The sequence below is a fragment of the Pleurodeles waltl genome, unplaced genomic scaffold (genome assembly GCF_031143425.1).
Source record: "Pleurodeles waltl isolate 20211129_DDA unplaced genomic scaffold, aPleWal1.hap1.20221129 scaffold_69, whole genome shotgun sequence".
In the NCBI taxonomy this organism is placed as follows: domain Eukaryota; kingdom Metazoa; phylum Chordata; class Amphibia; order Caudata; family Salamandridae; genus Pleurodeles; species Pleurodeles waltl.
In genome coordinates this window covers 2,045,578-2,058,128 of record NW_027150390.1, presented here as the reverse complement: position 1 = coordinate 2,058,128, position 12,551 = coordinate 2,045,578, and the positions used below count along the sequence as shown (strand labels likewise).

General features: G+C 46.7%; 4 non-coding genes across 4 annotated transcripts; all 4 read left to right on the top strand.

Moving 5' to 3' along the window:
• The first annotated feature begins 2,131 nt into the window (after positions 1–2,131).
• TRNAG-UCC (transfer RNA glycine (anticodon UCC)) lies at positions 2,132–2,203 on the top strand. The gene has a single exon. It is a non-coding gene; the product is annotated as a tRNA-Gly (tRNA).
• A 1,519-nt stretch (positions 2,204–3,722) lies between these two features.
• Positions 3,723–3,794, top strand: TRNAG-UCC (transfer RNA glycine (anticodon UCC)). The gene has a single exon. It is a non-coding gene; the product is annotated as a tRNA-Gly (tRNA).
• A 1,523-nt stretch (positions 3,795–5,317) lies between these two features.
• Positions 5,318–5,389, top strand: TRNAG-UCC (transfer RNA glycine (anticodon UCC)). The gene has a single exon. It is a non-coding gene; the product is annotated as a tRNA-Gly (tRNA).
• A 4,725-nt stretch (positions 5,390–10,114) lies between these two features.
• TRNAG-UCC (transfer RNA glycine (anticodon UCC)) lies at positions 10,115–10,186 on the top strand. The gene has a single exon. It is a non-coding gene; the product is annotated as a tRNA-Gly (tRNA).
• Positions 10,187–12,551: the final 2,365 nt, after the last annotated feature.

The window sequence follows — 12,551 nt, the reverse complement described above, 5'->3', positions numbered from 1 at the left end:
TGAGGACCACTCTCTCGTTTCCACGCTGCCAGAGCGGAAAACAGCAGGCTTGTGCCAGCTTTTTGTGGGAAGAGACTGCTCAACTATCGGTCTCTGCTCAAAGTCAGGGAGACAGATGGTCAGAGAATCAACCCTACACTTCAAAGGAAATGATGCACAGTTATGACCATTAAAGAAAGATGGGACCCTCGCACTTCTTTCTGAGCCTGCTTGGAACGTTATTATTCCCTTTTTTTGTCCTGCTATTATCAATCTCCTGTGAATTTCGTGGAGCTGTTTTCTTTCTCTACCCTGCTGTTTTTCCCTTGCTGCCAATATATGCTTATTTCAATGATTTGAACTGCTGCTTTCCCTTTCTCCTTTTCTGCGCAGCTTTTGCATTGGTTTCAATCTCCAGTTCCTTAGCAGTTGCAAGAACTTTTTTCCTGATTTTCATGTTGGTCTGTAAACCAAAAATACCTCTGATACTGGTGCAATATAGTCATTGAACTCAGGGTTGTGATGTCTAGAGTTTAAAAAAACATATGCCATGGAGAGTTGGTGGTATAGTGGTGAGCATAGCTGCCTTCCAAGCAGTTGACCCGGGTTTGATTCCCGGCCAACGCAGTGCTAATATTTATACATTAAGCAAGCTGTAGCTATTCTAACGCAATATGTTAAAAAAAAGAGAAATATCTTGACCAGATTACTCAGCTATTAGATAAATAATAAACAAAGACATAGGCAGGCATCCCAAAAGCCCCGTCTGCGACTTTCTATGTCCTGAATTTTTTTTAATATTTTACAAACAGCAGTCACCACTCACAACTGCTGGTAATAAATGGGCTGCAGGGGGGCAGGCAATGAAACGGCTAAGCCCTTCTGCCCGACCAGCCTTTAGAACTGCAGCATCTCTGCAGTAAAAAGTGTTTCAGGTCAATATCTCTCCCCTGGAAAAAATGTGCGAGACCCACCACCGATAAATGTGGCAAAAGTCCCCAACATTTTATGCATATTTGTGCTCTTACCTGAAAGCAGCGCCACCTTGTAGTCATCGCAGGCAACTGCAGCATACAACCAAATTTATCCGAGAGCAAGGTGAAAGAAACCCAAGGAGACAGCCCCTGTCTGCAGCAGGAAGGTTGGCTGCTTCGAATGGACAGAACTTCCAGTCCTAAGTCCACTCACGTCCCGAACTCTCATACCGGGCAAGCCCTCACCGGGTGCACCTCTGGCTCCCAGGTAAGGCCAAAACCTGAGCATGGTAGCGCAGGATCACAGAGAAGGAGCGGGTGGGGGTGCTTCTGTCTTGACAAAGGCGTGACATGGCTAGTGACTGAGAGGGCCTTGACTTTCCCCTATGACTGACTGTGAGAGGGGAAGGCGAAGATTTTCTGCACCCAGCATGCCTTGTGACATTCTTAGGCAAATGAGGTGAGAGGCCTGCCAGAATAGCTCCAGCGATCCCATGCCACTCCTCTGAAGGCTCCTGATCTGCATAACCACAGCATTTTGAACAGGAAGCAGAGTGGCGCAGCGGAAGCGTGCTGGGCCCATAATCCAGAGGTCGATGGATCGAAACCATCCTCTGATAGCATGGATTGATTTTTTTTCTTGTGAGGACCACTCTCTCGTTTCCACGCTGCCAGAGCAGAAAACAGCAGGCTTGTGCCAGCTTTTTGTGGGAAGAGACTTCTCATCTATCGGTCTCTGCTCAAAGTCAGGGAGACAGATGGTCAGAGAATCAACCCTACACTTCAAAGGAAATGATGCACAGTTATGACCATTAAAGAAAGATGGGACCCTCGCACTTCTTTCTGAGCCTGCTTGGAACGTTATTATTCCCTTTTTTTGTCCTGCTATTATCAATCTCCTGTGAATTTCGTGGAGCTGTTTTCTTTCTCTACCCTGCTGTTTTTCCCTTGCTGCCAATATATGCTTATTTCAATGATTTGAACTGCTGCTTTCCCTTTCTCCTTTTCTGCGCAGCTTTTGCATTGGTTTCAATCTCCAGTTCCTTAGCAGTTGCAAGAACTTTTTTCCTGATTTTCATGTTGGTCTGTAAACCAAAAATACCTCTGATACTGGTGCAATATAGTCATTGAACTCAGGGTTGTGATGTCTAGAGTTTAAAAAAAACATATGCCACGGAGCGTTGGTGGTATAGTGGTGAGCATAGCTGCCTTCCAAGCAGTTGACCCGGGTTCGATTCCCGGCCAGCGCAGTGCTAATATTTATACATTAAGCAAGCTGTAGCTATTCTAACGCAATATGTTAAAAAAAAGATAAATATCTTGACCAGATTACTCAGCTATTAGATAAATAATAAACAAAGACATAGGCAGGCATCCCAAAAGCTCAGTCTGCGACTTTCTATGTCCTGAAATTTTTATATTTTACAAACAGCAGTCACCACTCACAACTGCTGGTAATAAATGGGCTGCAGGGGGGCAGGCAAAGAAACGGCTAAGCCCTTCTGCCCGACCAGCCTTTACCTCAGCATCTCTGCAGTAAAAAGTGTTTCAGGTCAATATCTCTCCCCTGGAAAAAATGTGCGAGACCCACCACCGATAAATGTGGCAAAAGTCCCCAACATTTTCTGCATATTTGTGCTCTTACCTGAAAGCAGCGCCACCTTGTAGTCATCGCAGGCAACTGCAGCATACAACCAAATTTATCCGAGAGCAAGGTGAAAGAAACCCAAGGGAACAGCCCCTGTCTGCAGCAGGAAGGTTGGCTGCTTCGAATGGACAGAACTTCCAGTCCTAAGTCCACTCACGTCCCGAACGCTCATACCGGGCAAGCCCTCACCGGGTGCACCTCTGGCTCCCAGGTAAGGCCAAAACCTGAGCATGGTAGCGCAGGATCACAGAGAAGGAGCGGGTGGGGGTGCTTCTGTCTTGACAAAGGCGTGACATGGCTAGTGACTGAGAGGGCCTTGACTTTCCCCTATGACTGACTGTGAGAGGGGAAAGCGAAGATTTTCTGCACCCAGCATGCCTTGTGACATTCTTAGGCAAATGAGGTGAGAGCCCTGCCAGAATAGCTCCAGCGATCCCATGCCACTCCTCTGAAGGCTCCTGATCTGCATAACCACAGCATTTTGAACAGGAAGCAGAGTGGCGCAGCGGAAGCGTGCTGGGCCCATAATCCAGAGGTCGATGGATCGAAACCATCCTCTGATAGCATGGATTGATTTTTTTTCTTGTGAGGACCACTCTCTCGTTTCCACGCTGCCAGAGCGGAAAACAGTAGGCTTGTGCCAGCTTTTTGTGGGAAGAGACTTCTCAACTATCGGTCTCTGCTCAAAGTCAGGGAGACAGATGGTCAGAGAATCAACCCTACACTTCAAAGGAAATGATGCACAGTTATGACCATTAAAGAAAGATGGGACCCTCGCACTTCTTTCTGAGCCTGTTTGGAACGTTATTATTCCCTTATTTTGTCCTGCTATTATCAATCTCCTGTGAATTTCGTTTAGCTGTTTTCTTTCTCTACCCTGCTGTTTTTCCCTTGCTGCCAATATATGCTTATTTCAATGATTTGAACTGCTGCTTTCCCTTTCTCCTTTTCTGCGCAGCTTTTGCATTGGTTTCAATCTCCAGTTCCTTAGCAGTTGCAAGAACTTTTTTCCTGATTTTCATGTTGGTCTGTAAACCAAAAATACCTCTGATACTGGTGCAATATAGTCATTGAACTCAGGGTTGTGATGTCTAGAGTTTAAAAAAAACATATGCCACGGAGCGTTGGTGGTATAGTGGTGAGCATAGCTGCCTTCCAAGCAGTTGACCCGGGTTCGATTCCCGGCCAACGCAGTGCTAATATTTATACATTAAGCAAGCTGTAGCTATTCTAACGCAATATGTTAAAAAAAAGAGAAATATCTTGACCAGATTACTCAGCTATTAGATAAATAATAAACAAAGACATAGGCAGGCATCCCAAAAGCCCCGTCTGCGACTTTCTATGTCCTGAAATTTTTATATTTTACAAACAGCAGTCACCACTCACAACTGCTGGTAATAAATGGGCTGCAGGGGGGCAGGCAATGAAACGGCTAAGCCCTTCTGCCCGACCAGCCTTTAGAACTGCAGCATCTCTGCAGTAAAAAGTGTTTCAGGTCAATATCTCTCCCCTGGAAAAAATGTGCGAGACCCACCACCGATAAATGTGGCAAAAGTCCCCAACATTTTATGCATATTTGTGCTCTTACCTGAAAGCAGCGCCACCTTGTAGCCATCGCAGGCAACTGCAGCATACAACCAAATTTATCCGAGAGCAAGGTGGAAGAAACCCAAGGGGACAGCCCCTGTCTGCAGCAGGAAGGTTGGCTGCTTCGAATGGACAGAACTTCCAGTCCTAAGTCCACTCACGTCCCAAACGCTCCCAAACACTCAAGCCCTCACCTGGTGCACCTCTGGCTCCCAGGTAAGGCCAAAACCTGAGCATGGTAGCACAGGATCACAGAGAAGGAGCGGGTGGGGGTGCTTCTGTCTTGACAAAGGCGTGACATGGCTAGTGACTGAGAGGGCCTTGACTTTCCCCTATGACTGACTGTGAGAGGGGAAGGCGAAGATTTTCTGCACCCAGCATGCCTTGTGACATTCTTAGGCAAATGAGGTGAGAGCCCTGCCAGAATAGCTCCAGCGATCCCATGCCACTCCTCTGAAGGCTCCTGATCTGCATAACCACAGCATTTTGAGCAGGAAGCAGAGTGGCGCAGCGGAAGCGTGCTGGGCCCATAACCCAGAGGTCGAAGGATCGAAACCATCCTCTGCTAGCATGGATTGATTTTTTTTCTTGTGAGGACCACTCTCTCGTTTCCACGCTGCCAGAGCGGAAAACAGCAGGCTTGTGCCAGCTTTTTGTGGGAAGAGACTGCTCAACTATCGGTCTCTGCTCAAAGTCAGGGAGACAGATGGTCAGAGAATCAACCCTACACTTCAAAGGAAATGATGCACAGTTATGACCATTAACGAAAGATGGGACCCTCGCACTTCTTTCTGAGGCTGCTTGGAACGTTATTATTCCCTTTTTTTGTCCTGTTATTATCAATCTCCTGTGAATTTCGTGGAGCTGTTTTCTTTCTCTCCCCTGCTGTTTTTCCCTTGCTGCCAATATATGCTTATTTCAATGATTTGAACTGCTGCTTTCCCTTTCTCCTTTTCTGCGCAGCTTTTGCATTGGTTTCAATCTCCAGTTCCTTAGCAGTTGCAAGAACTTTTTTCCTGATTTTCATGTTGGTCTGTAAACCAAAAATACCTCTGATACTGGTGCAATATAGTCATTGAACTCAGGGTTGTGATGTCTAGAGTTAAAAAAAAACATATGGCACGGAGCGTTGGTGGTATAGTGGTGAGCATAGCTGCCTTCCAAGCAGTTGACCCGGGTTCAATTCCCGGCCAACGCAGTGCTAATATTTATACATTAAGCAAGCTGTAGCTATTCTAACGCAATATGTTAAAAAAAAAAGAGAAATATCTTGACCAGATTACTCAGCTATTAGATAAATAATAAACAAAGACATAGGCAGGCATCCCAAAAGCCCCGTCTGCGACTTTCTATGTCCTGAAATTTTTATATTTTACAAACAGCAGTCACCACTCACAACTGCTGGTAATAAATGGGCTGCAGGGGGGCAGGCAATGAAACGGCTAAGCCCTTCTGCCCGACCAGCCTTTAGAACTGCAGCATCTCTGCAGTAAAAAGTGTTTCAGGTCAATATCTCTCCCCTGGAAAAAATGTGCGAGACCCACCACCGATAAATGTGGCAAAAGTCCCCAACATTTTCTGCATATTTGTGCTCTTACCTGAAAGCAGCGCCACCTTGTAGTCATCGCAGGCAACTGCAGCATACAACCAAATTTATCCGAGAGCAAGGTGAAAGAAACCCAAGGGAACAGCCCCTGTCTGCAGCAGGAAGGTTGGCTGCTTTGAATGGACAGAACTTCCAGTCCTAAGTCCACTCACGTCCCGAACGCTCCCAAACGCTCATACCGGGCAAGCCCTCACCTTGTGCACCTCTGGCTCCCAGGTAAGGCCAAAACCTGAGCATGGTAGCGCAGGATCACAGAGAAGGAGCGGGTGGGGGTGCTTCTGTCTTGACAAAGGCGTGACATGGCTAGTGACTGAGAGGGCCTTGACTTTCCCCTATGACTGACTGTGAGAGGGGAAGGCGAAGATTTTCTGCACCCAGCATGCCTTGTGACATTCTTAGGCAAATGAGGTGAGAGCCCTGCCAGAATAGCTCCAGCGATCCCATGCCACTCCTCTGAAGGCTCCTGATCTGCATAACCACAGCATTTTGAACAGGAAGCAGAGTGGCGCAGCGGAAGCGTGCTGGGCCCATAACCCAGAGGTCAATGGATCGAAACCATCCTCTGCTAGCATGGATTGTTTTTTTTTCTTGTGAGGACCACTCTCTCGTTTCCACGCTGCAATAGCGGAAAACAGCAGGCTTGTGCCAGCTTTTTGTGGGAAGAGACTGCTCAACTATCGGTCTCTGCTCAAAGTCAGGGAGACAGATGGTCAGAGAATCAACCCTACACTTCAAAGGAAATGATGCACAGTTATGACCATTAAAGAAAGATGGGACCCTCGCACTTCTTTCTGAGCCTGCTTGGAACGTTATTATTCCCTTTTTTTGTCCTGCTATTATCAATCTCCTGTGAATTTCGTGGAGCTGTTTTCTTTCTCTACCCTGCTGTTTTTCCCTTGCTGCCAATATATGCTTATTTCAATGATTTGAACTGCTGCTTTCCCTTTCTCCTTTTCTGCGCAGCTTTTGCATTGGTTTCAATCTCCAGTTCCTTAGCAGTTGCAAGAACTTTTTTCCTGATTTTCATGTTGGTCTGTAAACCAAAAATACCTCTGATACTGGTGCAATATAGTCATTGAACTCAGGGTTGTGATGTCTAGAGTTTAAAAAAACATATGCCATGGAGAGTTGGTGGTATAGTGGTGAGCATAGCTGCCTTCCAAGCAGTTGACCCGGGTTTGATTCCCGGCCAACGCAGTGCTAATATTTATACATTAAGCAAGCTGTAGCTATTCTAACGCAATATGTTAAAAAAAAGAGAAATATCTTGACCAGATTACTCAGCTATTAGATAAATAATAAACAAAGACATAGGCAGGCATCCCAAAAGCCCCGTCTGCGACTTTCTATGTCCTGAATTTTTTTAAATATTTTACAAACAGCAGTCACCACTCACAACTGCTGGTAATAAATGGGCTGCAGGGGGGCAGGCAATGAAACGGCTAAGCCCTTCTGCCCGACCAGCCTTTAGAACTGCAGCATCTCTGCAGTAAAAAGTGTTTCAGGTCAATATCTCTCCACTGGAAAAAATGTGCGAGACCCACCACCGATAAATGTGGCAAAAGTCCCCAACATTTTATGCATATTTGTGCTCTTACCTGAAAGCAGCGCCACCTTGTAGTCATCGCAGGCAACTGCAGCATACAACCAAATTTATCCGAGAGCAAGGTGAAAGAAACCCAAGGGGACAGCCCCTGTCTGCAGCAGGAAGGTTGGCTGCTTCGAATGGACAGAACTTCCAGTCCTAAGTCCACTCACGTCCCAAACGCTCCCAAACACTCAAGCCCTCACCTGGTGCACCTCTGGCTCCCAGGTAAGGCCAAAACCTGAGCACGGTAGCGCAGGATCACAGAGAAGGAGCGGGTGGGGGTGCTTCTGTCTTGACAAAGGCGTGACATGGCTAGTGACTGAGAGGGCCTTGACTTTCCCCTATGACTGACTGTGAGAGGGGAAGGCGAAGATTTTCTGCACCCAGCATGCCTTGTGACATTCTTAGGCAAATGAGGTGAGAGCCCTGCAAGAATAGCTCCAGCGATCCCATGCCACTCCTCTGAAGGCTCCTGATCTGCATAACCACAGCATTTTGAGCAGGAAGCAGAGTGGCGCAGCGGAAGCGTGCTGGGCCCATAACCCAGAGGTCGAAGGATCGAAACCATCCTCTGCTAGCATGGATTGATTTTTTTTCTTGTGAGGACCACTCTCTCGTTTCCACGCTGCCAGAGCGGAAAACAGCAGGCTTGTGCCAGCTTTTTGTGGGAAGAGACTGCTCAACTATCGGTCTCTGCTCAAAGTCAGGGAGACAGATGGTCAGAGAATCAACCCTACACTTCAAAGGAAATGATGCACAGTTATGACCATTAACGAAAGATGGGACCCTCGCACTTCTTTCTGAGGCTGCTTGGAACGTTATTATTCCCTTTTTTTGTCCTGTTATTATCAATCTCCTGTGAATTTCGTGGAGCTGTTTTCTTTCTCTACCCTGCTGTTTTTCCCTTGCTGCCAATATATGCTTATTTCAATGATTTGAACTGCTGCTTTCCCTTTCTCCTTTTCTGCGCAGCTTTTGCATTGGTTTCAATCTCCAGTTCCTTAGCAGTTGCAAGAACTTTTTTCCTGATTTTCATGTTGGTCTGTAAACCAAAAATACCTCTGATACTGGTGCAATATAGTCATTGAACTCAGGGTTGTGATGTCTAGAGTTTAAAAAAAACATATGGCATGGATTGTTGGTGGTATAGTGGTGAGCATAGCTGCCTTCCAAGCAGTTGACCCGGGTTCGATTCCCGGCCAACGCAGTGCTAATATTTATACATTAAGCAAGCTGTAGCTATTCTAACGCAATATGTTAAAAAAAAGAGAAATATCTTGACCAGATTACTCAGCTATTAGATAAATAATAAACAAAGACATAGGCAGGCATCCCAAAAGCCCAGTCTGCGACTTTCTATGTCCTGAAATTTTTATATTTTACAAACAGCAGTCACCACTCACAACTGCTGGTAATATATGGGCTGCAGGGGGGCAGGCAATGAAACGGCTAAGCCCTTCTGCCCAACCAGCCTTTAGAACTGCAGCATCTCTGCAGTAAAAAGTGTTTCAGGTCAATATCTCTCCCCTGGAAAAAATGTGCGAGACCCACCACCGATAAATGTGGCAAAAGTCCCCAACATTTTCTGCATATTTGTGCTCTTACCTGAAAGCAGCGCCACCTTGTAGTCATCGCAGGCAACTGCAGCATACAACCAAATTTATCCGAGAGCAAGGTGAAAGAAACCCAAGGGAACAGCCCCTGTCTGCAGCAGGAAGGTTGGCTGCTTCTAATGGACAGAACTTCCACTCCTAAGTCCACTCACGTCCCGAACGCTCATACCAGGCAAGCCCTCGCCGGGTGCACCTCTGGCTCCCAGGTAAGGCCAAAACCTGAGCATGGTAGCGCAGGATCACAGAGAAGGAGCGGGTGGGGGTGCTTCTGTCTTGACAAAGGCGTGACATGGCTAGTGACTGAGAGGGCCTTGACTTTCCCCTATGACTGACTGTGAGAGGGGAAGGCGAAGATTTTCTGCACCCAGCATGCCTTGTGACATTCTTAGGCAAATGAGGTGAGAGCCCTGCCAGAATAGCTCCAGCGATCCCATGCCACTCCTCTGAAGGCTCCTGATCTGCATAACCACAGCATTTTGAACAGGAAGCAGAGTGGCGCAGCGGAAGCGTGCTGGGCCCATAACCCAGAGGTTGATGGATCGAAACCATCCTCTGCTAGCATGGATTGATTTTTTTTCTTGTGAGGACCACTCTCTCGTTTCCACGCTGCCAGAGCGGAAAACAGCAGGCTTGTGCCAGCTTTTTGTGGGAAGAGACTGCTCAACTATCGGTCTCTGCTCAAAGTCAGGGAGACAGATGGTCAGAGAATCAACCCTACACTTCAAAGGAAATGATGCACAGTTATGACCATTAAAGAAAGATGGGACCCTCGCACTTCTTTCTGAGCCTGCTTGGAACGTTATTATTCCCTTTTTTTGTCCTGCTATTATCAATCTCCTGTGAATTTCGTGGAGCTGTTTTCTTTCTCTACCCTGCTGTTTTTCCCTTGCTGCCAATATATGCTTATTTCAATGATTTGAACTGCTTCTTTCCCTTTCTCCTTTTCTGCGCAGCTTTTGCATTGGTTTCAATCTCCAGTTCCTTAGCAGTTGCAAGAACTTTTTTCCTGATTTTCATGTTGGTCTGTAAACCAAAAATACCTCTGATACTGGTGCAATATAGTCATTGAACTCAGGGTTGTGATGTCTAGAGTTTAAAAAAAACATATGCCACGGAGCGTTGGTGGTATAGTGGTGAGCATAGCTGCCTTCCAAGCAGTTGACCCGGGTTCGATTCCCGGCCAACGCAGTGCTAATATTTATACATTAAGCAAGCTGTAGCTATTCTAACGCAATATGTTAAAAAAAAGATAAATATCTTGACCAGATTACTCAGCTATTAGATAAATAATAAACAAAGACATAGGCAGGCATCCCAAAAGCTCAGTCTGCGACTTTCTATGTCCTGAAATTTTTATATTTTACAAACAGCAGTCACCACTCACAACTGCTGGTAATAAATGGGCTGCAGGGGGGCAGGCAATGAAACGGCTAAGCCCTTCTGCCTGACCAGCCTTTAGAACTGCAGCATCTCTGCAGTAAAAAGTGTTTCAGGTCAATATCTCTCCCCTGGAAAAAATGTGCGCGACCCACCACCGATAAATGTGGCAAAAGTCCCCAACATTTTATGCATATTTGTGCTCTTACCTGAAAGCAGCGCCACCTTGTAGTCATCGCAGGCAACTGCAGCATACAACCAAATTTATCCGAGAGCAAGGTGAAAGAAACCCAAGGGAACAGCCCCTGTCTGCAACAGGAAGGTTGGCTGCTTCGAATGGACAGAACTTCCAGTCCTAAGTCCACTCACGTCCCGAACGCTCATACCGGGCAAGCCCTCACCAGGTGCACCTCTGGCTCCCAGGTAAGGCCAAAACCTGAGCATGGTAGCGCAGGATCACAGAGAAGGAGCGGGTGGGGGTGCTTCTGTCTTGACAAAGGCGTGACATGGCTAGTGACTGAGAGGGCCTTGACTTTCCCCTATGACTGACTGTGAGAGGGGAAGGCGAAGATTTTCTGCACCCAGCATGCCTTGTGACATTCTTAGGCAAATGAGGTGAGAGCCCTGCCAGAATAGCTCCAGCGATCCCATGCCACTCCTCTGAAGGCTCCTGATCTGCATAACCACAGCATTTTGAACAGGAAGCAGAGTGGCGCAGCGGAAGCGTGCTGGGCCCATAACCCAGAGGTCGATGGATCGAAACCATCCTCTGCTAGCATGGATTGATTTTTTTTCTTGTGAGGACCACTCTCTCGTTTCCACGCTGCCAGAGCGGAAAACAGCAGGCTTTTGCCAGCTTTTTGTGGGAAGAGACTGCTCAACTATCGGTCTCTGCTCAAAGTCAGGGAGACAGATGGTCAGAGAATCAACCCTACACTTCAAAGGAAATGATGCACAGTTATGACCATTAAAGAAAGATGGGACCCTCGCACTTCTTTCTGAGCCTGCTTGGAACGTTATTATTCCCTTTTTTTGTCCTGCTATTATCAATCTCCTGTGAATTTCGTGGAGCTGTTTTCTTTCTCTACCCTGCTGTTTTTCCCTTGCTGCCAATATATGCTTATTTCAATGATTTGAACTGCTGCTTTCCCTTTCTCCTTTTCTGCGCAGCTTTTGCATTGGTTTAAATCTCCAGTTCCTTAGCAGTTGCAAGAACTTTTTTCCTGATTTTCATGTTGGTCTGTAAACCAAAAATACCTCTGATACTGGTGCAATATAGTCATTGAACTCAGGGTTGTGATGTCTAGAGTTTAAAAAAAACATATTCCACGGAGCGTTGGTGGTATAGTGGTGAGCATAGCTGCCTTCCAGGCAGTTGACCCGGGTTCGATTCCTGGCGAACGCAGTGCTAATATTTATACATTAAGCAAGCTGTAGCTATTCTAACGCAATATGTTAAAAAAAAGAGAAATATCTTGACCAGATTACTCAGCTATTAGATAAATAATAAACAAAGACATAGGCAGGCATCCCAAAAGCCCCGTCTGCGACTTTCTATGTCCTGAAATTTTTATATTTTACAAACAGCAGTCACCACTCACAACTGCTGGTAATAAATGGGCTGCAGGGGGGCAGGCAATGAAACGGCTAAGCCCTTCTGCCCGACCAACCTTTAGAACTGCAGCATCTCTGCAGTAAAAAGTGTTTCAGGTCAATATCTCTCCCCTGGAAAAAATGTGCGAGACCCACCACTGATAAATGTGGCAAAAGTCCCCAACATTTTCTGCATATTTGTGCTCTTACCTGAAAGCAGCGCCACCTTGTAGTCATCGCAGGCAACTGCAGCATACAACCAAATTTATCCGAGAGCAAGGTGAAAGAAACCCAAGGGAACAGCCCCTGTCTGCAGCAGGAAGGTTGGCTGCTTCGAATGGACAGAACTTCCAGTCCTAAGTCCACTCACGTCCCGAGCGCTCATACCGGGCAAGCCCTCACCGGGTGCACCTCTGGCTCCCAGGTAAGGCCAAAACCTGAGCATGGTAGCGCAGGATCACAGAGAAGGAGCGGGTGGGGGTGCTTCTGTCTTGACAAAGGCGTGACATGGCTAGTGACTGAGAGGGCCTTGACTTTCCCCTATGACTGACTGTGAGAGGGGAAGGCGAAGATTTTCTGCACC